The sequence below is a fragment of the Cherax quadricarinatus genome, chromosome 58 (assembly GCF_038502225.1).
Source record: "Cherax quadricarinatus isolate ZL_2023a chromosome 58, ASM3850222v1, whole genome shotgun sequence".
In the NCBI taxonomy this organism is placed as follows: domain Eukaryota; kingdom Metazoa; phylum Arthropoda; class Malacostraca; order Decapoda; family Parastacidae; genus Cherax; species Cherax quadricarinatus.
Genome location: NC_091349.1, coordinates 22,325,394 through 22,351,463, shown reverse-complemented (window position 1 = coordinate 22,351,463; position 26,070 = coordinate 22,325,394). Strand labels below are relative to the sequence as shown.

The 26,070-nt window shown below is 42.4% G+C and overlaps 1 protein-coding gene across 4 annotated transcripts in view; it reads right to left on the bottom strand.

Moving 5' to 3' along the window:
* Nucleotides 1-26,070, bottom strand: part of LOC138854425 (5' exonuclease Apollo-like) — a 316,784-nt gene that overhangs the window by 171,921 nt on the left and 118,793 nt on the right. The window contains exon 1 of one of the 4 annotated variants that reach the window (XM_070097647.1): nucleotides 13,085-16,570. The exons of 1 other annotated variant lie outside the window; for it this stretch is intronic. The gene's annotated coding sequence lies outside the window, so the exon portion shown is untranslated. Of the gene's footprint in view, nucleotides 1-7,867; nucleotides 8,171-13,084; nucleotides 16,571-26,070 lie in introns of those variants that run through there. 2 more of the 4 variants (XM_070097643.1, XM_070097644.1) reach the window with 2 other exon arrangements.

The following is a 26,070-nucleotide window of genomic DNA, read 5'->3' as shown; positions in this document are numbered from 1 at the left end:
GACGATCATTATTTTCGTTTTTTCAGGTGCAAATGTTACTTGCCATCTATTTCCCCAAGCTGATATAGCTCTTAGCTGGTGATTGATGTAGCTTAGAGCAGCTGGCATTTCTTCTCTTGGATAAGTGAATGTCAGTGTACAGTCGTCTGCATATGCATGGGATTCTGGGATGAGATGAAGAAGGTCGTTGAAGAAGACATTCCATAACAATGGTCCCAGCACGCTTCCTTATGGAACACTTGCCCCAATAGGATGTCTTGCTGATTCTGTTCCATTGAGAACTACACTTAGAGATCTACCATGAAGGTAATCACTGAGGAGATGTAGTGTAAAGCCTGCAATTCCCAGTGCTTGAAGTTTTGCTAAGAGGCTCTGGTGCCACACCCGGTCGAAAGTGCCAGCAATGTCCAGTGCTACCACACAGCTGACTTTGGATTCATCCAGTGACTGGTGCCACTTAGTGGAGAGGTTTAACAACAGATCAGCAGCAGAGTAACCTTTCCTGAAGCCATATTGACCATCACAAAGTAGTGAGTGGTAGTCAAAAAACTCTGTCATTTGTCTTGAGATTATTGTCTCAAGGATCTTACCAGTGATTGACAGGAGTGACACTGGTCTGTAGTTGCTGATTTCTCCTCTGCTCTTCTTTTTGTGAACAGGGACTACATTTGCCTCTTTCCATAGAGAGGGCCATTTACACTGTATTAGGCAGTGCTGAAAGATGCGAGTTAGAGGTGCTGCTAGCTGGTCTGCACATCTTCTCAGCAATCTTGGGCTCAACTTGTCTGGGCCCACAGCGTTTTCTTGGTCAAGTGATTTAAGAAGGAAATGCACCTCCTCCTGCCTTATTGTCACCACTGACAGTTTTGACACAGTTCTTGCAGCTAGCCAAGGAGGGTCCCTTGCTGGATCAGGAACTTGCATTTTGGTAGCAAAGTGTTCAGCAAAGAGGTCCGCCTTCTCTTGACTACTAGTAGAGGTGGTCCCATCCTGTCGATTAAGAGGTGGAATGTGTTCATCAGGCAGATAACCTTGTCTGTCCTTGACCAGGGACCACCAGGTTTTGGAGCCTACCCTACCTGATGCTAGCTTTCTTTTAGTGTCCACCTCCCATTTAGCAATGGCCCACTTTTGAACATCACCCATATGCCTACAGGCTTGCCTGTGCAAGTTCCTGTTATAGGTGGTAGGATGTCTCTTATACCTTCGCCATGCTTTGTACTTAGCAGTAGCAGCCTCTCTACAACGAAAGCCAAACTAAGGCTGATCTGTAGGCTTCGTCACATATTGCCGGTGAGGAATGTGTTCTTGTTGTAGATTAAGGATGTGTCCAGTGAAGACTTTCATTTGGTTGTCAACATCCCCTTGGAGAAGAGCATTCCAATCTGTGGTGGCGAGCTCAGAGCAAAGGGCTGGCCAATTACCTCTTTCCCACAGCCAGGTTGTGCGTGTGGGCTCCTCACCTCGTTCTGTTGGGATCTTAAGTGTCGTAAAAACAGCCTTGTGGTCAGACGATCCAACGTAGCCGAGGGGTTGACAAGCGACTATGCCTTCTGCCAGATCACTCACTACTGGGTCAAGGGAGGAGCCAGAGATGTGAGTAGGGAAATCAACAAAGTTTCTCATGTCAAATACTGCAAGAAGATCATCAAAGCCCCTCTGTATAAGGTGTTGGTTGAGGTCACCAACAATTATGATATTTTGACAGCTGTGTTGTAGCAGAAGGGAGTCAATATTTTCCATTAGGAAGTTGATGGGGTCTGCATGTTGCCACTGAGGTCTGTACACTGCACATGCTAGTAGAGAGGTACCAGTGTTTATGCAGAGCTTGAAGAACATCATTTCAAGATGAGTAGGGGTGGCAACATCAATGTGCTGGGCATGAACACTTTTAGAGAAGCACACAGCAAAATTTTCTGGAGTCCTGTCATCCAAAAATGTTTCAACAACAGCTATCATGTCGGGACGTCGAGTGTTCACAAAACTATGTGTGAGCTCTCCAACATTAGTAATGAAACCTCTAATGTTGGCCGACAGGATGCTGATAGACTGGCTCCTCATGATGTGGTCAGCTTGAGGTGGTGGGTATGTAGGGCATGTAAGGTGCCTGCCCTTGAGAGAGGTAGGGTACTGAGGCAGTTGCAGGGATGTAGGTCTGTGGTCTTATATAAGGCACAGTACCACCTGCTGGGCTGAGATAGGAGTAGCTGAGTGGTTGACGTGTGAGAGTGTTCACCAATTCAGAGATCCTGCTGGTTTGTTCTGAGAACAGGTCTCTAAACAGGTGGTCCTGTCTGTCAAGTTCCTTTTTCTTCCGACACTGGTCCTCCTGATGTCCTTTCTTGTAGCAGTAATTGCACCTGGTACCGCATAGGCAGTTCTTGGCAGTGTGCCCCTTCTGGTGACAGTGAGAGCACAATCTAGGTTTCCCTTCTCTCTCTCTCTCTTCCCCATTTTCCCTTCTCACTCTCCCACTCTCCTACCCTTCTCTTCTCTCTCTTTCCCCATCTCTCTCACTCTCTCTCTCCCCCTTTCCCTTCTCTCTCTCTCTCTCTCTCTCTCTCTCCCTTTCCCTTCTCTCTCTCTCTCTCTCACTCACTCAAAAAAAAAAAAAAAATGGTGGGGACTCGCAGGAACCAGGGATCAGATGAGAATGGTTCTGGTAGGGAGGAGTGGATGGACAAGCAGAGGAAAAGGATGGAACAAGAGTGGGAGAGAAAATTAGGAGAGCTTTCTGAAAAAATGGAGAAAGAGCTCTCTGTGAAATTGTAAAAGAGGTTGGAGAAGGAGACAAAGAATTGGGAGGCACAAGTCAAAACTGCAGTAGCCAGGATAAGGGTCCTAGAAGTTGAGAGAAACAGGCTGAAGCAAGTTACAGGGGCAGTGACCAGAGAAGACACAGCATATGAAGCTGAGAGGCTGAAGAGGAAGGAAGGAGATATGAATTATGCTAAGGTCATATCAGCCTGCCAAGAAAGGCCAAGGAGTGAAAGGGAAGAGCAGCTGGGTGCAGATGGAGAGGGTGATAGGTTGAATGCTGAGGCACAACCATGCTACCAGGAGCCACTGGAAAAATCAAGGGAGAAAATGACTACATACAGACAGGATCTAGAGTCACAGATGGTGAGGCAATGGGAGGAGGAAAGGGCAAAATCAGTGTTTATCCATGGGCTTCAGGAGAGAGAGGAAAGGACACACACTGAAAGGCGGCAAGAAGAAAGAAATGAGACTGAGAAAATCATCATGGAAATAGGTGAAGAAGAGATGGGTGAGATTGTAAATTTTCAGAGAATAGGGGGGTACCTGAAGGGGAGAAACCGACTGATCAAGCTGATTCTCAGGACAGAAACAGTGCAGAACAGGATCCTCCAAGCGAAACCACGGTTGAAATACTCGGAAGAGTACAAGAGGGTGTTCCTAGACAGAGACAGAACACAAACAGAACAACAGCAGCTGAGGGAGAGGACAAAAAAGTGAAAGGAGCTAGGAAAGGAGAACAAGGATGGAACCAGCAGAGGTCAGTCAGAGCAGAACAGAGCAGCAAGGGCAAGCACACACACAACTATCCTCAGAACCCCACAGCCTACCACACCATCCCAACACACACTACAATCCATACCCACAGCTTCCACCCAACACTGAGCTATAGAATCCCACAGTATGCTACCAGGTCTCCCACCCTCACATGCCCCCCAAACCACAGTGATGGAAAGGAAACTGAAGGTATGGTACACAAACGCTGATGGAATAACAAATAAGTGGGAGGAGTGGCACGAAAGAGTCAAAGTGGCATCACCGGACATCATAGCTCTCACAGAAACCAAGCTTACAGGTATGATAACAGATGCCATCTTTCCAATGGGATACCAGATCCTGAGGAAAAACAGAGGGAACAGGGGGGTGGAGGAATGGCACTGCTAATCAAAAACCGATGGAATTTTGATGAGCTGGAGAGAGGAGACAGCGGAGAAGAAAGTGATTACATAGCGGGAACGCTTCACTCAGGAGGTCCCAAGGTGGTAATTGCAGTGATGTATAACCCACCACAGAACAGCAGGAGGCCAAGGCAAGAGTATAACGAGAGCAATAGAGCAATGGTTGACACACTGACTGCAGTGGCCAGAAGAGCTCATGCATGCAGGGCAAAGCTCCTGATCATGGGTGACTTTAACCACAAGGAGATCGATTGGGAGAACTTGGAGCCACATGGGGGCCAAGATACATGGAGGGCTAAGATGATGGAGGTGGTACTGGAAAACTTCATGTACCAATACGTAAGGGACACTACAAGAGAGAGAGGAGAGGATGAACCAGAAAGACTGGGCTTAGTATTCACCTTGAGTAGTGCAGATATTGAGGACATCACATATGAAAGACCCCTTGGGGCCAGCAATCATGTGGCTTTAAGCTTCAAAAACACAGTAGAGCTACAAGTGGAGGGGGAAGCAGGAAGGCCAGGACAAATGAAGCCAAACTACAAGAAAGGGGACTACACAGGAATGAGGAACTTCCTGAATGGGGTTCAGTGGGACAGAGAACTGGCATGGAAGCCAGTTAATGAGATGATGGAATATGTAGCAACAATGTGCAAGGAGGCTGAGGAGAGGTTTGTACCCAAGGGTAACAGGAATAATGAAAAAGCCAGGATGAGCCCATGGTTCACCCAAAGGTGCAGGGAGGCAAAAACCAAGTGTGCTAGGGAATGGAAGAAATATAGAAGGCAAAGGACCCAGGAGAATAAGGAGAGCAGTCGTATAGCCAGAAACGAATATGCACAGATAAGAAGGGAGGCCCAACGACAATATGAAAACGACATAGCAGCGAAAGCCAAATCTGACACATGAATGTATCAGAAAAGGTATACCTGAATTATTCATGTCCCACCTATAAGTACAGGACTTTTATCAATTATTTAATTTACTAAGGAGCTCTATAAGCTTTGTATTATACTGAATAAAACCAGATAAAGCATTATAGAACTTTTTTGCCTTATGTGTATATATATATATATATATATATATATATATATATATATATATATATATATATGCTTCAGAGTAATTGTGGTAGGGGACCTGAATGCTAAAGTAGGAGAAACTTTTAGAGAGGGTGTGGTAGGTAAGTTTGGGGTGCCAGGTGTAAATGATAATGGGAGCCCTTTGATTGAACTTTGTATAGAAAGGGGTTTAGTTATAGGTAATACATATTTTAAGAAAAAGAGGATAAATAAGTATACACGATATGATGTAGGGCGAAATGACAGTAGTTTGTTGGATTATGTATTGGTAGATAAAAGACTGTTGAGTAGACTTCAGGATGTACATGTTTATAGAGGGGCCACAGATATATCAGATCACTTTCTAGTTGTAGCTACACTGAGAGTAAAAGGTAGATGGGATACAAGGAGAATAGAAGCATCAGGGAAGAGAGAGGTGAAGGTTTATAAACTAAAAGAGGAGGCAGTTAGGGTAAGATATAAACAGCTATTGGAGGATAGATGGGCTAATGAGAGCATAGGCAATGGGGTCGAAGAGGTATGGGGTAGGATTAAAAATGTAGTGTTAGAGTGTTCAGCAGAAGTTTGTGGTTACAGGAAAGTGGGTGCAGGAGGGAAGAGGAGCGATTGGTGGAATGATGATGTAAAGAGAGTAGTAAGGGAGAAAAAGTTAGCATATGAGAAGTTTTTACAAAGTAGAAGTGATGCAAGGAGGGAAGAGTATATGGAGAAAAAGAGAGAGGTTAAGAGAGTGGTGAAGCAATGTAAAAAGAGAGCAAATGAGAGAGTGGGTGAGATGTTATCAACAAATTTTGTTGAAAATAAGAAAAAGTTTTGGAGTGAGATTAACAAGTTAAGAAAGCCTAGAGAACAAATGGATTTGTCAGTTAAAAATAGGAGAGGAGAGTTATTAAATGGAGAGTTAGAGGTATTGGGAAGATGGAGGGAATATTTTGAGGAATTGTTAAATGTTGATGAAGATAGGGAAGCTGTGATTTCGTGTATAGGGCAAGGAGGAATAACATCTTGTAGGAGTGAGGAAGAGCCAGTTGTGAGTGTGGGGGAAGTTCGTGAGGCAGTAGGTAAAATGAAAGGGGGTAAGGCAGCCGGGATTGATGGGATAAAGATAGAAATGTTAAAAGCAGGTGGGGATATAGTTTTGGAGTGGTTGGTGCAATTATTTAATAAATGTATGGAAGAGGGTAAGGTACCTAGGGATTGGCAGAGAGCATGCATAGTTCCTTTGTATAAAGGCAAAGGGGATAAAAGAGAGTGCAAAAATTATAGGGGGATAAGTCTGTTGAGTGTACCTGGTAAAGTGTATGGTAGAGTTATAATTGAAAGAATTAAGAGTAAGACGGAGAATAGGATAGCAGATGAACAAGGAGGCTTTAGGAAAGGTAGGGGGTGTGTGGACCAGGTGTTTACAGTGAAACATATAAGTGAACAGTATTTAGATAAGGCTAAAGAGGTCTTTGTGGCATTTATGGATTTGGAAAAGGCGTATGACAGGGTGGATAGGGGGGCAATGTGGCAGATGTTGCAAGTGTATGGTGTAGGAGGTAGGTTACTGAAAGCAGTGAAGAGTTTTACGAGGATAGTGAGGCTCAAGTTAGAGTATGTAGGAAAGAGGGAAATTTTTTCCCAGTAAAAGTAGGCCTTAGACAAGGATGTGTGATGTCACCGTGGTTGTTTAATATATTTATAGATGGGGTTGTAAGAGAAGTAAATGCGAGGGTCTTGGCAAGAGGCGTGGAGTTAAAAGATTAAGAATCACACACAAAGTGGGAGTTGTCACAGCTGCTCTTTGCTGATGACACTGTGCTCTTGGGAGATTCTGAAGAGAAGCTGCAGAGATTGGTGGATGAATTTGGTAGGGTGTGCAAAAGACGAAAATTAAAGGTGAATACAGGAAAGAGTAAGGTTATGAGGATAACAAAAAGATTAGGTGATGAAAGATTGAATATCAGATTGGAGGGAGAGAGTATGGAGGAGGTGAACGTATTCAGATATTTGGGAGTGGACGTGTCAGCGGATGGGTCTATGAAAGATGAGGTGAATCATAGAATTGATGAGGGAAAAAGAGTGAGTGGTGCACTAAGGAGTCTGTGGAGACAAAGAACTTTGTCCTTGGAGGCAAAGAGGGGAATGTATGAGAGTATAGTTTTACCAACGCTCTTATATGGGTGTGAAGCGTGGGTGATGAATGTTGCAGCGAGGAGAAGGCTGGAGGCAGTGGAGATGTTATGTCTGAGGGCAATGTGTGGTGTGAATATAATGCAGAGAATTCGTAGTTTGGAAGTTAGGAGGAGGTGCGGGATTACCAAAACTGTTGTCCAGAGGGCTGAGGAAGGGTTGTTGAGGTGGTTCGGACATGTAGAGAGAATGGAGCGAAACAGAATGACTTCAAGAGTGTATCAGTCTGTAGTGGAAGGAAGGCGGGGTAGGGGTCGGCCTAGGAAGGGTTGGAGGGAGGGGGTAAAGGAGGTTTTGTGTGCGAGGGGCTTGGACTTCCAGCAGGCATGCGTGAGCATGTTTGATAGGAGTGAATGGAGACAAATGGTTTTTAATACTTGACGTGCTGTTGGAGTGTGAGCAAAGTAACATTTATGAAGGGATTCAGGGAAACCGGCAGGCCGGACTTGAGTCCTGGAGATGGGAAGTACAGTGCCTGCACTCTGAAGGAGGGGTGTTAATGTTGCAGTTTAAAAACTGTAGTGTAAAGCACCCTTCTGGCAAGACAGTGATGGAGTGAATGATGGTGAAAGTTTTTCTTTTTCGGGCCACCCTGCCTTGGTGGGAATCGGCCAGTGTGATAATAAAAAAAAAAAAAATATGCTTCAGAGTGTGTCAGGGAAGGATAGAGCCCACCTCCTGGCAGTGAGAGCCCCTCATGCTGGGGACTTTCTGTTGGCTGTTCCCAACTCCAGCCTTGGCACACGTCTCGACCCACAGACCATCCGCATCGGTGTTGCCCTTCGACTTGCTGCCCCTATTCTCGCCGAACTCAGGTGTATTTGTGGCAGTGAAGCAGCAGACCGGTTCGGGTACCATGGTCTTGTGTGCCATAAATCCGAGGGAAAGATTGCAAGATATGAGGAGGTTAATAACATTATCAAGAGGAGCCTCACAACAGCTGGATGCCCAGCAGTAAGGGAGCCACCCCAACTATGCAGATCTGATGGCAGCCAGAAGCGTCCAGATGGTATCACCCTTCAAGCCTGGACAGATGGGAAGCAGGTGGTGTGGGACTATACATGTGCATCTACCTTGGCTGATACCTATCTCCAATACACCAGGGAGGAAGGAGGGGCAGCTGCCAGCTTCAGGGAGTCCCAAAAGTCTAGAAAATATGGAGAACTTGCCCATCATTATATGTTTGTTCCCATAGGCTCAGAGACCCTTGGCTCATGGGGAAAGAGTGCATCTAAATTCCTTAAGGAGCTGGGAAAAAGACTCATCAGGGTAACTAGGGATCCCAGGGCAGCTAGTTTTCTGTTCCAGCGGCTCAGTGCGGCTGTTCAAAGGGGTAATGCCTGCTGTATTTTGGGCACACGCCCCAGCTCTGAGGAGCTGGATGAGATTTTCGCCTTATAATCGGTGATACACACGTAACAACATGTACCGTATATGCCACCTTTATATCAACAATGTATCTCTTAAATCTTCTGTACCATATTATGTAATAAAATATTCCTATTAGTAAAAAAATATATATATCAAAAGATGGGGTGGTAGGGGAAGTGGAATATTCAAACGGCTTCAGGAAGAAATCCAAATATTTTTCCTTGAAGCCTTTTTATCCACTTCTCCGAGGCTATGGGTCCCACAATTTACACCAGAGGTGGACCCCATCCTATATATATATATATATATATATTATATATGTATATATACATATATATATATATATATGAAAAGAGTAAAAAGACCTGAGTTGGTCTTCACCTGTTGTTACTAACGGGTCTCCTCCCTGAAAAGAGACTCAAAACGTAACAAGTGGGGGCCTGTCCTAGGAGATATCCCGACTAGATCTTCCTAATGGAAGTTCATATACAGCAACTGGTTAACAAATTGACTCTGGATAAATTAGAGACTTTGAAACTGCAGACGTGCTGGCGGATAGCAAATCATCTAGGGGTGACATATAACAATCATTATACCACAAAAACCATTCAGTCTATTATAAGGAATATTTTATTCCCCATATCTCCTGAAATTTCGAAGTCGCCTGAATCAGAGGATGAAAGTCTAATATACCAGCTGGATCGCATGTCTCTAGTAAACAATCTAGAGGCATCAGGTGGAGCCAGCAAATCAGCCCCTGGAAGACCTACGAATTCCTTAATTGCTGAGAGTATGTCAATGCCAGGAGCCGAGGGAATGTCTCGTGATGAAGTTCCCTCTGAAAGGGAAAATGAAGCAGGGGTTTCTTATAGTCCATCGCCGAACTATGATTCCGTGTGAGGAGCGGGAGCTCGGCCCAAGACATGACCGGAGGGGTTTTTTCCCCCGACTCCACCAATTTCCTTGACACCCATCTCTCTGGACTATTTAAAGAGAATGGAGCATCTCATAACTCTGCAAACGACTCAATCAGAAGTGCAGAAAAAACTGTACGAAGAAGAATTTGAGTGAGAGAAAATCTGTTATGAGAGGCAACAAGCGGAGAGAGATGTGAGACTGACGGTTTCCCCAAACCTGTCCTTCGATTTGCATACAGCATCTTCAGTGCCCCGGTTCAGTGAAGCTGACCATGACACCTATTTTAACACCTTTGAGAACCAGGCAAGGAGGATGCAATGGTCTCAGGAATATTGGGCCACCCTATTGCACACATCTCTTAACTGGTAAGGCTCAAAAATGTACAGCTACTCTGCCTTATGACAAGCATATGAATTATGAGGTCATTAAAAAAGTAATTTTGGAAACTTACGACTTGCTCCCATTGAGCTACCAACGGACTTTCCATACCCTACAACGGCTACCCGGGCAAACGTGGGTAGACTTTGCCCGTCAGAAGAAGGTAGCCCTTCAAAGGTGGTTAAGGGCCTCGGGTTGTGAATCTATGGACAGCCTAACTTAGTTAATATTACAGGAAGAGTTTAATAACGCCCTGTCGGGAGACTTGCGTAAATTTCTAATTGATCATCAGACTTTGGACGTCTTAACTTCCGCCTCGCTTGCTGATCATTACAAAATTTCCTCTCAGTTAATGAGAGATAAATCCCCTTGAGAGAAAGTAAGGAGAACACCCTATAGGGATTGGCGATACCGGCCAAGAGAAGAGATTCGCCAGAAATTACCTCCCCATCAGGTGGCTTCTTACGCCATTCTTAAACTTAATGCCAGGGAACATTTCGATACTAAGTCCCACCTGGAGGTGGATAAAGCAAGGAAGAAACCTACCTGCTCCTACTGTCAGAAGAAAGGGCATGTGAGACGCCTCTGTTACAAGCTAGAAAGAGACCGGAAGAATAAAGTTCTGGATGTGGTTCCAGTACAGATGACGTCTACCAGGTCCCAGGGACAGATGGACCCATGGATGGAGCAAGATTCAGCCGGTCACAAGGTTCCCACCTCTAGATGATTGACTCCCTCGATCATGTCCAAAAAGAAAGTAAGTGAGGCGATGAGTTCTAATTTTTCTATGGGTAAGGCCAGGACTACCAAATCCCAACTCATTGAAGTAAAGTCTTATAGAGACACCGGGAGCTACCTAACTCTGTTGAAGGAAGGTGTTCTCTCTTTGAATGACCCAACCTATACCAAGATAGATGTGCTCTTAGAGGCATATGGAGGGACCATGTCTTGGGTTCCCCTCCATAAAACATACTTGAAAATAGGCTCTTATGATGGATACGCAATGGTAGGTATATCAGAAACAGAATCTCCCATTAGGTCAGTAGACCTACTTGTCAGAAATGACTTGGGCCTGGGAGGAATCTGTAAAGAACCTCTCATCATAGAGAATACCTCAGCTGAAAATTTTGCCTTTGAGGCATGCAAGGAGGGTCCACTTTTATTTCCTCTCGCCATGGCAAAGTTCCATTCACTCCCCTCATCCTTGAGCAATAATCCCTCGGACTGGGGCCTGGATCTATTGTTTAGCGATGCTCACATGCCAGAAGCTGCGGATAGGTTACCAGGAATTTGTATATCAGATCTAACGGCTTTGCGGATTAATGATTTTAAGCACAAGAATTTGATCCAAGAACAGCTAGAAGACTCTTCTTTGGAGGGAGTAAGAGGACTAGCCATTACTGAAACTGAGGCAGCAGATGTAGAAGATTGCTTCTATTACAGTAATGGTCTTCTTATGAGGAAAATTCCTACGACAACTGCCCCAGGCATTAAATTATGTGCTACGAAACAGGTACTGGTTTTACCGGAAAGATTCCGAACTCTTGCTCTGGAAGTGGCCCATAATAGCCCAATGGGGGGACACCTGGGGATACGGAAGACATTGAGAAAGTTGTCTCGATATTTTTTCTGGCCCAAGATGAAACAGACGGTGGTGGAGTACCTTCGGAATTGCCTGATTTGCCAGAAAATAGGTAAACCAGCACAGACCCCACCACCTGCTCCCCTCATTCCTATTGCAATAGAAGGAGAACCTTTTTCTCGTTTGATAATCGATTGCGTGGGGCCCCATCCTAAAACCAGGTTGGGTAATCAATACCTGTTGACTATAATGGATACTGCCACCAGGTATCCTGAAGCTGTTCCATTAAGAAAAATAAATACTTGAGGTATAGTAAGGACTCTAATTCGATTCTTTTCCCAGGTAGGGTTGCCTCGGGAAATTCAATCAGACCAAGACTCTAATTTTACTTCCAAAGTGTTCCGAGAAGTTTTGTCTAGACTCGGTATTAAACCCTTACTCTCTACTGCTCATAGACCTCAAACCCAGGGGGCCTTAGAGAGATTTCACCAGACTTTAAAGTTCATGTGTGCTTATTGTGAGCAGTTCTCTAAGGATTGGGATGAGGGTATCCCTTTTCTCCTCACAATCAGGGAGAGCGAACAAGAGAGTTTAGGGTACAGCCCCTTTGAGCTGATGTATGGACACGCGGCATGAGGACCACTGGCCGTGTTAAATGAAGTATGGTCCAGAAGAGCAGATCCACCTTTGTATTTAACCCCATCTTTAATGCAAGAGCACTTGTCTTTCACAAGGAGCTCGGCTTTAGAAAATATAGCGAAAGCTCAGACTAAAATGAAGCAGTGTTTTGACAAGAATGCTGCTCTTTGCTCCTTTCAAGTAGGGGATAAAGTTTTAACTCTAAAATTGGTTCCTGGACATACGCTACAGCCCAGGTATGAAGGACCCATGGAGATAGTGAGGAAACTAAGTAAGGTAAATTACTTAGTTCGCACTCCAGGTAAAAAGAAGTCCAACCATATCTACCATGTAAATCAATTGAAAAGGTATTATGGGGGAACACTGCCCACTACTTCCATTCTACCACAAGAAGAGGACACATGCCTTACAGACTGTTCTAGAGGGGTAGAAGTGCGTCTAAAAAATTCAGAAGTGTTGAGAGCTATGGACCAATTTCTAAGTAACTTAGGAGATGACCAAGCAAGAAAGACTAAAGAGTTACTAATGGCTTATCCAAGTTTATTTAAAGACGTCCCCAAGCGTTGCACTCTGGGGACACATGATGTAAATGTACAAGGTGCTTTGCCAATCAAGCAAGCCCCATATCAAACAAGCCCAGCGAAAAATAAGGCACTCAGAGAGGAAATAGATTTTCTGTTAACTCACGGTTTGATCAAACGCAACAGAAGTTTGTGGGCTTCTCTCTGTGTCCTCGTGGCTAAAGCAGATGGATTGTACCGTATGTGTACAGACTACTGGAAGATAAACTCCGTGACCTTACCAGATGGGCATCCTCTACCTAGGGTAGACGATTTAATAGACAAAGTCTCCAGAGCTAAGTATGTGAGTAGCCTAGACCTGTTACGAGGTTATTACCAAGTACCACTGTCAACATGAGCCCAAGAGATATCGTCTTTTACTGTTCCTGGTGGTCAATTTAACTATTTAGTTATGCCCATTGGCCTCTGTAATGCAGTGCCTACCTTACAGAGGCTGACGAATAGTCTAACTTATGAGTTGGAAGGTGTGGAAGCTTATTTGGACGATTTAGTGGTGATAAGTGAAGAGTGGGGACAGCATGTGTCTCAGCTAGAAGCCCTTCTGAAAAAAATTAAAAGAATACAATTTTACAGTTAATTTACCCAAATGTGAGTTTGGGCAAGCCCGAATAAAATATCTAGAGTTTAGTATTGGCCAAGGTACAGTAGCACCCCTTAATGCTAAGATCAAAGCCATATCAGAATTCCCTATACCTCGGGACAGAAAAGGAGTACAAAGATTTCTAGGGATGGTCGGCTACTACCGCCGGTTTTTCCCCAACTTCTCTCACGTGGCAGCTCCCCTGTTTGAATTAACCATTTCTAGAGTTAAATTCGGCTGGACCTCAGAATGTGACATGGCTTTTAGCAAATTGAAACGATTACTTGAATCATCACCAGTATTACAGAGTCCAGATTTTGATGTCCCTTTTTCTTTGCATGTTGATGCCAGTAGCTATGCTGTGGGAGCAGTCTTGATACAACCCTCATCGTCTTCTAATATTCTTCATCCTATTTGCTATTTCTCTGCTAAATTAAAATCCCACCAGTTAAATTATGCAACTGTAGAAAAAGAAGCATTAGCTTTAGTGTTATCTTTAGAGCACTTTGAAGTTTACCTGGGCACTACTCCCCACAAAATCAGTCAATTCAGACCATAACCCTTTGACCTTTATTAATACCATGAAGTCAAAAAATGCCCGGATTCAGAGATGGGCTCTTCGAATTCAGCCCTTTTCAATAAGTATTCACCACATACGTGGCCAGGATAACGTAATTGCTGATGCTCTGTCCCGCCCTTAAGGACAAGTCAGATATTCCCTTTTTCTTGATATCTTTTTTTTTCTTTTCAAATTAATATTGGTTTTGTGATCAATATTTTGACTTTTGTCATCAACAGTAAGATGATTGCTGTAACAAAAATAGGAGTCCTTATGGAGTTGAGAATCAGGATGTCAGTCTGGCAGAAGCTGAGAACATATACTGCTTTGGCCATGTCTCCTGTTGTATTCCCATGACACCCTCAGCTTCTGACATTGCCAGAGGTCAACTACTGTGTGTTTACCTCTATGAGATGGACTCATCAGTCCTAACCAGCCTGATAAGAAGGGCTAAAAAATTCTATTATGAGAACAGATTATCCAACTTACGAGGTGATATAAAAAAGACCTGGAAAACCCTATCAGAAATTCTAGGAACAAAAAAGATATCACAAAATAGCAAAATTAAATTAACAAAATTAGATGAACCCCAACTCCCACCATCTGAAACAGCAAACAGACTCAATGATTTCTTCTCCACTATAGGAAAAAACCTTGCCAATAAAATCCCAAGCTCAGATACCCAACCCAATGACTACCTCACTGGCAACTACCCGAACACACTGTTCCTAGCTCCGACTAACCCAAGTGAAGTCTCCCTTATTATCAACACTAAAAAACAAGACAGGAGATTTAAATACCTTACCACCCTTTATATACAAAAAAGCATCACAAGTGCTATCACCAATCATTGCAACACTCCTTAACAAATCCATCGAATCCTCTACCTTCCCTATAGTTCTCAAAATAGCAATGGTCACCCCCGATTCATAAAGGAGGAGACCAAACAGACTTGAATAACTATAGGCCAATATCCAGCTTACACCCTCTCTCTAAAATCTTTGAATGATTAATTCATCAGTGAATCTATTCCTACCTCATCTCCCAAAACATACTCAACCCCTGTCAATTTGAGTACAGGCCTAATAAAAATAATAATAATGCTATTATACACATGCTAGAACATATATACACTGCAATAGAGAAAAAAGAAGTCCCACTGGGGATCTTCATTGACTTACGTAAAGCTTTTGATACACTTGACCATGACTTGCTCCATATAAAATTGTCACACTATGGTATAAGTGGGCACTCCCTCAATTACCTGAAGTCGTATTTCAGCAACAAAAGCCAATATGTGTGCACAAATGGGGCAAACTCTTCCGCACAGCCAATTACAGTTGTTGTCCCACAGGGAAGTGTCCTTGGCCCTCTTCTCTTTCTCATATACAGTGGACCCCCCCCAAGTTTCATGATTAATCCGTTCCAGAGAGCCTGCCGAAAGTCGAAATTCACGAAAATCGAAACCATTTTCCCCATAAGAAATAATGGAAATAAAATTAATCCGATCCAGACACCCAAAAATATTAAAATATTTTTTTTTCAAATTAAATGAAGATTTATACAGTGGACCCCCGCATAACGATGGCATCGCATAGCGATTTTTCCGCATAACGATTACTTTTATCGCAAAATTTTTGCCCCGCATACCGATTAAAAACCCGCATACCGATTTTCGTCCGAGACGCGTCCAATGTGCCCTCAGCCAGCCTCACATGTGCCGCTCCGTCCCATTGTTTACCAGCCAGCCTCCGCGGTAACATCCAAGCATACACTCGGAATATTTCGTATTATTACAGTATTTTCGGTGCTGTTTCTGGAAAATAAGTGACCATGGGCCCCAAGAAAGCTTCTAGTGCCAACCCTGTGGTAAAAAGGGGGAGAATTAGTATGGAAATTAAGAAAGATTTTGAAGGGTTTGGGGCTAACCCTGAGAAGCCTATGCCAGTTGTGGAATCCATTGTGCCTACTTCAAAGATTAAGGAAATGTGTGCACAGTGGGTTGAACTGCAAACCTTTATAGATGAAAATCACCCTGACACAGCTGTTGCAAGCCGTGCTGGTGACTATTTCAATGACAATGTTGTGGCCCATTTTAGACAAATCGTAAAGGAACGGGAGGTACAGAGCTCTATGGACAGATTTGTTGTGCGACAGAGGTCCAGTGACTCTCAAGCTGGTCCTAGTGGCATTAAAAGAAGAAGGGAAGTAACCCCGGAAAAGGACTTGCTACCTCAAGTCGTAATGGAAGGGGATTCCCCTTCTAAACAGTAAGAAGATAATGCTCTCCCCTCCTCCCTTCCCATCAATCATCACCAGATCTTCAATAAAAGTAAGTGTCATTTAATTGTGCATGCCTTTTTCAGTTTGTGTGTATTAAAATTAACATTTCATGTGGTAAAAAAAAATTTTTTTCATACTTTTGGGCGTCTTGCACGGATTAATTTGATTTCCATTATTTCTTATGGGGAAAATTCATTCGCATAACGATTATTTCGCATAACGATGAGCCCTCTTGCACGGATTAAAATCGTTAACCGGGGGTCCACTGTATACTGAAATCAATGAGAAATCAAGTACAGGCATATAAACAATAATAATAACATTACACTTACCTTTACTGAAGACTTCTGGGTGGATGGAAGATGGGAGGAGGGGATAGGAGGAAGGTGTACACTATTGTTTGGAAGGAGAAACTCCTTCCATTAGAACTTTATGTAGCAAGTCCTTATCTGGGGTTACTTCTCTTCTTCTTTTAACCCTTTGACTGTCGCGGCCGTATATGTACGTCTTACGAGGTACCGTGTTCGACGTATATATACTCATAAATTCTAGCGGCTTCAAATCAAGCAGGAGAAAGCTGGTAGGCCCACATGTGAGAGAATGGGTCTGTGTGGTCAGTGTGCACCATATAAAAAAAATCCTGGAGCACGCAGTGCATAATGAGAAAAAAAAAACTCCGACCGTTTTTTTTAATTAAAATGCCGAGTTTGTGGTCTATTTTTGTATAGTATTTGTGGTTGTATTCTCGTTTTCTTGGTCTCTTTTGATAGAATGGAAGACATATTATAGAAATAGAGGTGATTTTGATTGATTTTACTATAAAAAGAACCTAGAAATGGAGCTCAAAGTAGGGGAAATGTTTGATTTTTACCAATGTTCAAAAGTAAACAAATGATGCAATTGTCCAATAAATGTTCAACTAGCCAATCTAATATGCAGTCATGAATGGGTTGATGTTATTTATACAATTATTTCAGTATTGCAGTAGTCTGCATAATAGTAAGTCTTCTATTTTTTGTTTGAATAAAAATTCAAAATAGAAAGCAAGAGTAATATCAGAGGGGCCTGGAGACATGACTGATGGGCAAAGAAAATGTTGTTTTAGAGCCAGGAATGTCTGCATTGTTCATTCTGGACCTTATTTTGAAATTGTCATATTTTTTAGTTTTCATGAAATTGGCCAAATTGCAAATTTCTGACCACATTATTAGGTAGTTGAAATCGGTAAATGGGCAGTTTCTTATACTCAGTCGATAGAAAAAATGGAGTTCTATAGAAATAGCTATGAGTTTGGGTGACTGGAACAATGGAATTAGCCAAAAATAGGGCTCAAAGTGGGCGAAATCGCCGATTTGTAAACAGCGCTGAGGTCGCTAACTTCGCGAGAGCATAATTCCATCAGTTTTTCATCAAATTTCGTTTTTTTGGTGTCATTACAATCGGAAAATGATTCTCTATCATTTCATAAGAAAAAATAATTTTTTTTTTGTTTTTTAAATTTTGCAACACCAGGAGACACCTCAGGATTGGGGGTTGCGACAGTCAAAGGGTTAATGCCACTGGGAACAACTTGAGAGTCACTGGACCCCTGTCACACAAAATATCTGTCCAGAGAGGTCTTTTTCTGGCGTTTCTTTAAGATTTTCCTGAAGTGGGACACGACACTGTCATTGTACATGTTGCAGATATGGCTTGTTTCAGCTTGGTCAGGGTGATACTTTTCAACAAAACTTTGCAACTCATTCCACATTCCACACATGTCCTTAACCCTTTGACTGTCACAACCCCCAATCCTGAGGTGTCTCCTGGTGTCACAAAATTTAAAAAAAAAAATTATTTTTTCTTATGAAATGATAGAGAATCTTTTCCCGGTTGTAAAGACACCAAAAAAACGAAATTTGATGGAAAACTGACGGAATTACGTTCTCGCGAAGTTAGCGACCATGGCGATATTTACAAATCGGCGATTTCGCCCACTTTGAGCCCTATTTTCGGCTAATTCCATTATTCCAGTCAACCAAACTCATAGCTATTTCTTCAGAACTCCATTTTTTCCATCGATTGAGTACAAGAAACTGCCCATTTACCTATTTCAACTACCCAATAACATGGTCAGAAATTTGCAATTTGGCCAATTTCACGAAAATTAAAAAATATGACAATTTCAAAATAAGGACCAGAATGAACAATGCAGACATTCCTGGCTCTAAAATACCATTTTCTTTGTTCATCAGTAATGTCTCCAGGCTACTGCAATACTGTAATAATTGTAAAAATTGCATCAACCCATTCATGACTGCATATTAGAATGGCTATTTGGACATTTATTGGACAATGGCTTCATTTGTTTACTTTTGAACATGGGCAAAAATCAAACATTTCCCGTACTTTGTGCTCCATTTCCAGGTTCTTTTTATAGTAAAATTAATCAAAATCACCTCTATTTCTATAATATAGTTTCCATTCTATCAAATGAGACCAAGAAAATGAGAATACAACCACAAATACTATACGAAAATAGACCACAAAGTCGGCATTTTAATTAAAAAAACCGGTCAGTTTTCTTTTTCACATTATGCACTGAGTGCTCCAGGTTTTTTTTTATATGGTGCACACTGACCACACAGACCCATTCTCTCACATGTGGGCCTATCAGCTTTCTCCTGCCTGATTTGAAGCCACTAGAATTTATGAGTATATATACGTCCAACACGGTACCTCGTAAACGTATATATACGGCCGCGACAGTCAAAGGGTTATTCACTGAAGAAGGAACCTCCTTCACTCTCTTTTCCTCCTCCTCCTCTGAAGCAAGTTCCTCAGCTGTGGTTTGATGCTGTTCCAGCTGAAGCTCTTGCAGTTCGTCAGTAGTTAGCTCTTCCCTGTGGTCCTCCACCAACTCTTCCACATCCCTGTCACTCACCTCCAACCCCATGGACTTGCCCAATGCCACAACACCTTCCACAACAGGCAGAGGGTCGGCAGGGACAGGGTCTGCCTCAAACCCTTCAAAATCCCTCTGGATCGTGTTCCTCACTTTATTTACCAAAGGGCTTGCACTAGCTTCCCTTGGGTCCATGCTGACTTATTTAGCAGTTGCAAGCACAAAAAACAATGGATTATTATGAAATGTATTGTATGAACTCGTGGGGTGATGGTCACATGTTGGTAAACAATGGCACACTGAGCGTGAATGGCATTGGAGACTGGCTTGGACGGGTACTGGACAGTCGCCGAAACACGAGTCTAATCACGAAACTCCTGGCCAAATTTTGCCAAATAAACTCGCTGAAGGTCGAATTTCACGAAAGTTGAGGCTGCTGAAACTCGAGGGTCCACTGTACATAAATGACCTACCAAATGCATCGCAACTACTCAAACCCACGCTATTTGCAGATGACACTACATACGTCTTCTCCCATCCGAGCCCAGGCATGCTAGCCAATACTGTAAATACCGAATTACAGAAAATATCTACCAGGATGAGAACTAACAAATATACTCTAAACATTGACAAAACCTACTTCATTCAGTTTGGCAACAGAGCTACAGATGTCCCTCTTAACATAATGATAAATGGGTCACCTATCACAAAACTCACAGAGGGAAAATTCTTAGGAATCCACCTTGATAATAGACTCAAATTTCAAACACATATACAGCAAATTTCCAAAAAAAATTCCAAGTCTGTAGGCATACTATTGAAGATACGGTACTTTGTTCCACAGTCAGCCCTCCTGGCCCTAAATCACTCACTTATTTACCCCTATCTCACCTATGGAATTTGTGGATGGGGCTCAACAACAATAAATCATCTGAGACCACTAATTACCCAACAAAAGGCTGCAGTCAGAATGATAACAAATTCCCACTACAGGCAGGACACTCCACCAATATTCAAAACCCTAAACCTACTCACCATACAAAACATCCATACTTATTACTGCACCTATTACATACATAGAACACTTAACTCGGATATAAACCCTCCTCTCAACCATCTCCTTACCAACCACAACCGAACACATGACCATAACACAAGGCACAGATCACTCTTTGATGTTCCTCGTGTCCACCTCACACTTTGCAAAAACTCAATGCACATAAAAGGCCCTAAAATCTGGAATTCATTACCTGTAAATATAAAGGAAACACTGTCTGTTTATAAATTCAAGTCTCTTCTCAAAAATCACTTACTCACCCACAACCAAATAAATACTGAATAACTGTATCTTAAAAATTGTATCTCATAAATGTTTCTCATAATTGTATCTCATAAATGTTTAACCTGATACCCAATCAAACTTTGTTAATTTTTAATTACATTACCCAACAGAATATCCATTCTACTGAATGCACAGCATTACAGTAAATGACCATATGACCTGTCTTTGTAATACTCATTTGTGCTTAATTGTTATCTGTTTACAATAATGTTTTGCCACAGAATATATCACTGCTTAGTTAATCTTAAGTTAATTTTAAGCCTGCCCATAATGCTCTGCATACAAAGGGCTTTGGCATGTTGCACTTAACTGTATTCATTTGTACTACTCTGTATCATGTTCAAATTAATAAATAAATAAATAAATAAATAAATGAATAAATAAATAAATAAAATAAAGATTAAAATTCCGTTTCCTGACTCCTGCTTCATGGTGACCCTGAAGGATCTTTTTACTCTGAAGGACTTTGTCCTTCAATTGCCTGAATATATACTAAAGAATGGGGTTATTGTGTGCCTTGTATGAGTTGAATTCTCTATTGGTGCAACAGCCAGTCATACGGGGGGAGTGTTACGCCGTTTGTTCACAATTTAAGAAGGGTCATTTGATTAGTGTATAATTTCGGCTTTTTCACTTAGTATTATATTACTGGTACCTTTATTTGTAGCTAAAATAAAGACTCCTAGTTTTATAATATTATCTAGCCATGAATTATTGATTTATTTTGTCTGGTAGGATGTTTTTTAAACCTGTGGTGTTTAGTATTCATATGTTGAATTGCCTTGTGGTTGTTTATGCTTCACAAACTCTCACTTATTCCTAGGTGACATCGAGAAAGGGAGTTTTACCCATAGTAGTTCATTCTCACCTCTGGTAGAGAAAGCACCAAGCCATGGAGATCTCTTAATCTCTTGTTGCAAACCCCAGGAGAACCTTTGAACCTGGATCCCTAGGTTCAACTGAGGTTGCTTGGATAACGTCAGTGTTGGAATACTTTACGGGTTATGTTTGTGTAGTCAGCCATTCAGTGAAGCAATTTGGTGAATAGACTACGTCTGTGTTCTACAACCGTTGAAGTCTCATGATAAAGAGTCTCTAACCAGTTCTAGCTGTAGTGTATATAACTGATTGATGAAGAGGTAAAAGAACCCTATCTTGTACTTCATTTGCTGTCAGAGATCCCAGTGATGTATTGTGGTCATTGATTATGAAACTACGTATAGTGATTGTATACACATGAATGTATAAGAAAAGGTATACCTGAATTATTCATGTCCCGCCTATAAGTACGGGACTTTTATCAATTATTTAATTAACTAAGGAACTCTACAAGCTTAGTATTATACAGTGGACCCCCGCATAGCGAACGCCTTGCATAGCGAACAATCCGCATAGCAGACGCTTTGTTCGCTAAAATTTTGCCCCGCATAGTGGACAAAAACCCGCTCAGCGGCCTTCGTCCGAGACGCGTCCAATGTGCGCCCTCAGCCAGCCTCACATGTGCCGCCCGTCCCATTGTTTACCAGCCAGCCTCCGCGGTAACATTCAAGCATACACTCGGAATATTTCGTATTATTACAGTGTTTTCGGTGCTGTTTGTGGAAAATAAGTGACCATGGGCCCCAAGAAAGCTTCTAGTGCCAACCCTACACCTCAAAGGGTAAGAATACCCATTGAAATGAAGAAAGAGATCATTGATAAGTATGAAAGTGGAGTACGTATCACCGACCTGGTCAGGTTGTACAAGAAACCAAAATCAACCATCTCTTCTATTGTGGGCAAGAAAACGGCAATCAAGGAAGCTGTTGTTGCCAAAGGTTTAACTGTGTTTTCGAAACAAAGATCGCAAGTGATGGAAGATGTTGAGAGACTCTTATTGGTGTGGATAAATGAAAAACAGCTAGCAGGAGATAGCGTCTCTCAAGCGATCATATGTGAAAAGGCTAGGAAGTTGCATTACGATTTAATTAAAAAAATGCCTGCAACTAGTGATGATGTGAGTGAATTTAAGGCCAGCAAAGGTTGGTTTGAGAGATTTAAGAAGCGTAGTGGCATCCATAGTGTGATACGGCATGGTGAGGCTGCCAGTTCGGACCACAAAGCAGCTGAAAAATATGTGCATGAATTCAAGGAGTACATAGAAACTGAAGGACTGGAACCTGAACAAGTGTTTAATTGTGATGAAACAGGCCTGTTCTGGAAGAAAATGCCAAGCAGGACCTACATTACTCAGGAGGAAAAGGCACTCCCAGGACATAAGCCTATGAAAGACAGGCTTACTTTGTTGATGTGTGCCAATGCTAGTGGTGATTGCAAAGTTAAGCCTTTATTAGTGTATCACTCTGAAACTCCCAGAGCGTTCAGGCAAAAGAATGTCCTCAAGGATAATTTGTGTGTGCTGTGGAGGGCAAACAGTAAGGCATGGGTCACTAGGGACTTTTTCTATAACTGGTTACACCATGCATTTGCCCCCAATGTGAAAGATTACCTAACTGAAAAGAAATTAGACCTTAAGTGCCTCCTGGTGTTAGACAATGCCCCTGGTCATCCTACAGACGTGGCAGAGCGACTTTATGGGGACATGAGCTTCATTAAGGTGAAGTTTTTGCCTCCTAATACCACTCCTCTCCTGCAGCCCATGGACCAGCAGGTCATTTCCAACTTCAAGAAACTGTACACAAAAGCTCTGTTTCAAAAGTGCTTTGAAGTGACCACAGACACTCGATTGACTCGAAAAGAGTTTTGGAAGGATCACTTTAATATCCTCAATTGTGTAAACCTTATAGGTAAGGCTTGGGAGGGAGTGACTAAGAGAACCTTGAACTCTGCTTGGAAGAAACTGTGGCCAGAATGTGTAGACAAAAGGGATTTTGAAGGGTTTGAGGCTAACCCTGAGAGGAGTAGTATACCAGTTGAGGAATCAATTGTGGAATTGGGGAAGTCCTTGGGGTTGGAGGTTAGTGGGGAGGATGTGGAAGAGTTGGTGGAGGAGGACAATGAAGAACTAACCACTGATGAGCTGATAGATCAACTTCAAGAGCAAGAGGCCAGACCTGGGGAAACTGGTTCAAAGGAGGGGAGAGAGAAATTGAAGGAATTGCCTACTTCAAAGATTAAGGAAATGTGTGCAAAATGGCTTGAAGTGCAAACCTTTTTTGATGAAAATCACCCTCACACAGCTATTGCAAGCCGTGCTGGTGACTGTTACAATGACACTGTTGTGAACCACTTCAGACAAATCATAAAGGAACGAGAGGTACAGGCCACTATGGACAGATATGTTGTGCGAAAGAAGTCCAGTGACTCTGAAGCTGGTCCTAGTGGCATTAAAAGAAGAAGGGAAGTAACCCCAGAAAAGGACTTGCTACCTCAAGTCCTAATGGAAGGGGATTCCCCTTCTAAACACTAACACTCTCTCTCCCCTCCTCCCATCCCATCAATCATCACCAGATCTTCAATAAAAGTAAGTGTCATGTAATTGTGCATGCCTTTTTCAGTTTGTGTGTACTAAAATTAACATTTTTTTGTGGTAAAAAAAATTTTTTTTCATACTTTTGGGTGTCTTGCACGGATTAATTTTATTTCCATTATTTCTTATGGGGAAAATTAATTCGCATAGCGAACATTTCGCATAACGACCAGCCCTCTTGCACGGATTAAGTTCGCTATGCGGGGGTCCACTGTACTGAATAAAACCAGATAAAGCATTATAGAACTTTTTTGCCTTATATATATACAGTGGACCCCCGCTTTACGATCACCTCCCAATGCGACCAATTATGTAACTGTATTTATGTAAGTGCATTTATACGTGTATGCTTGGGGGTCTGAAATGGACTAATCTAATTCACAATATTCCTTATGGGAACAAATTCGTTCAGTACTGGCACCCGAACATACTTCTGGAATGAAATAATATCGTAAACCGGGGGTCCACTGTATATATATATACAGTGGTCCTTCAATAATTGTCCGGCCTGAAAGTCGTCCATTTCGGAAATACAGTGGACCCCCGCTTAACGATCACCTCCAAATGCGACCAATTATGTAAGTGTATTTATGTAAGTGCGTTTGTACGTGTATGTTTGGGGGTCTGAAATGGACTAATCTACTTCCCAATATTCCTTATGGGAACAAATTCGGTCAGTACTGGCACCTGAACATACTTCTGGAATGAAAAAATATCGATAACCGGGGGTCCACTGTAGTCCTTTTTTTTCGTCAAAATATTGGCTCGCAAATGGTCTGGTAACTCGCTAATAGTCCTTCGTCCCAGACGCGTACTCACGCTCTGAGCCGCCTCGAGCCACCTCGGCCTTTCCTACCCAGCCAGTGTGCCATTGTTTACCAGTGAGCGACGGTCCCCTCACATGCTCCAGCAAAATATTTCATAATATTCCATTTATTTTAGTGCTTGCAAGTTATTTAAGTGCTAAATAAGCTACCATGGCTCCAAAGAAAGCTCCTAGTGCCAAGCCTTTGGTAAAGAAGGTGAGAAATACGACTGAATTTAAGAAAAACATCATTGAACAATATGATAGTGGCGTACGTGTGGGCAAACTGGCCAGGATGTATAACAAATCCCGTACAACCATATCTTCCATCATAACCAAGAAAAAGGAAATCAAGGATGCTGTTGTTGCAAAGGGGATAAATATGCTGACAAAAATGAGAACACCAGTACTCGAAGATGTTGAGAAGTTATTATTGGTGTGGATAAATGAGAAACAATTAGCAGGAGATAGTCTTATGACGTCACTTATTTGTGAAAAGGCTAGGCAGTTGCATGACGATTTGATAAAGAAATTGCCTGCAACTAGTGATGATGTGAGTGAATTTAAGGCCAGCAAAGGCTGGTTTGAGAGATTTAAGAAGCATACTGGCATACACAGTGTGGTAAGGCATGGTGAGGCTGCCAGTTTGGACCACAAGGCGGCTGAAAAATATGTGTATGAATTCAAGGAGTACATAAACAGTGAAGGACTGAAACCTGAACAAGTGTTCAATTGTGATTAAACAGGCCTCTTTTGGAAGAAAATGCTGAAGAAGACCTACATTACTCAGGAAGAAAAGGCACTGCCAGGACACAAGCCTATGAAAGACAGGCTGATGCTAATGTTCTGTGCTAATGCTAGTGGGGATTTCAAAGTGAAGCTGTTACTAGTGTACCATTCTGAAAATCCCAGAGTGTTCAAGAAAAACAATGTTATGAAGAGTAAATTGTGTGTGTTTTGGAACTCTAATAGTAACGCATGGGTCACGAGGGAAATTTTTGTAGAGTAGTTCAATGAAGTGTTCGGCCCTAGTGTGAAGAATTACCTCCTGGAAAAGAAATTGGATCTCAAGTGCCTCCTAGTAATGGACAATGCACCTGCTCATCCTCCAAACTTGGATGACCTAATTCTGAAGGAGTTTGGGTTCATCACAGTAAAGTTCTTACCCCTGAATACCACTCCTCTATACCTGCATTTTAACGCAAAAATTTTGCCTCAGTTTCCAATTGAAAACCCGGTATTCGATGCGATTCGTACGAGATGTGCCCACGTGTGGCCTGAACTGCCCCGTGTGTGCCAGTGTTTACAAGCCAGGCAGTGTGCGCGCATCTAAGGATACATTCGGTACATTCCATATTATCACTGTTTTTGGTGCTTGTTTCTGCAAAATAAGTCACCATGGGCCCCAAGAAAGCTTCTAGTGCCAACCCTTCGAGAAAAAAAGTGCTAATGACTATTGAAATGAAGAAAGAGATAATTGCAAAGTA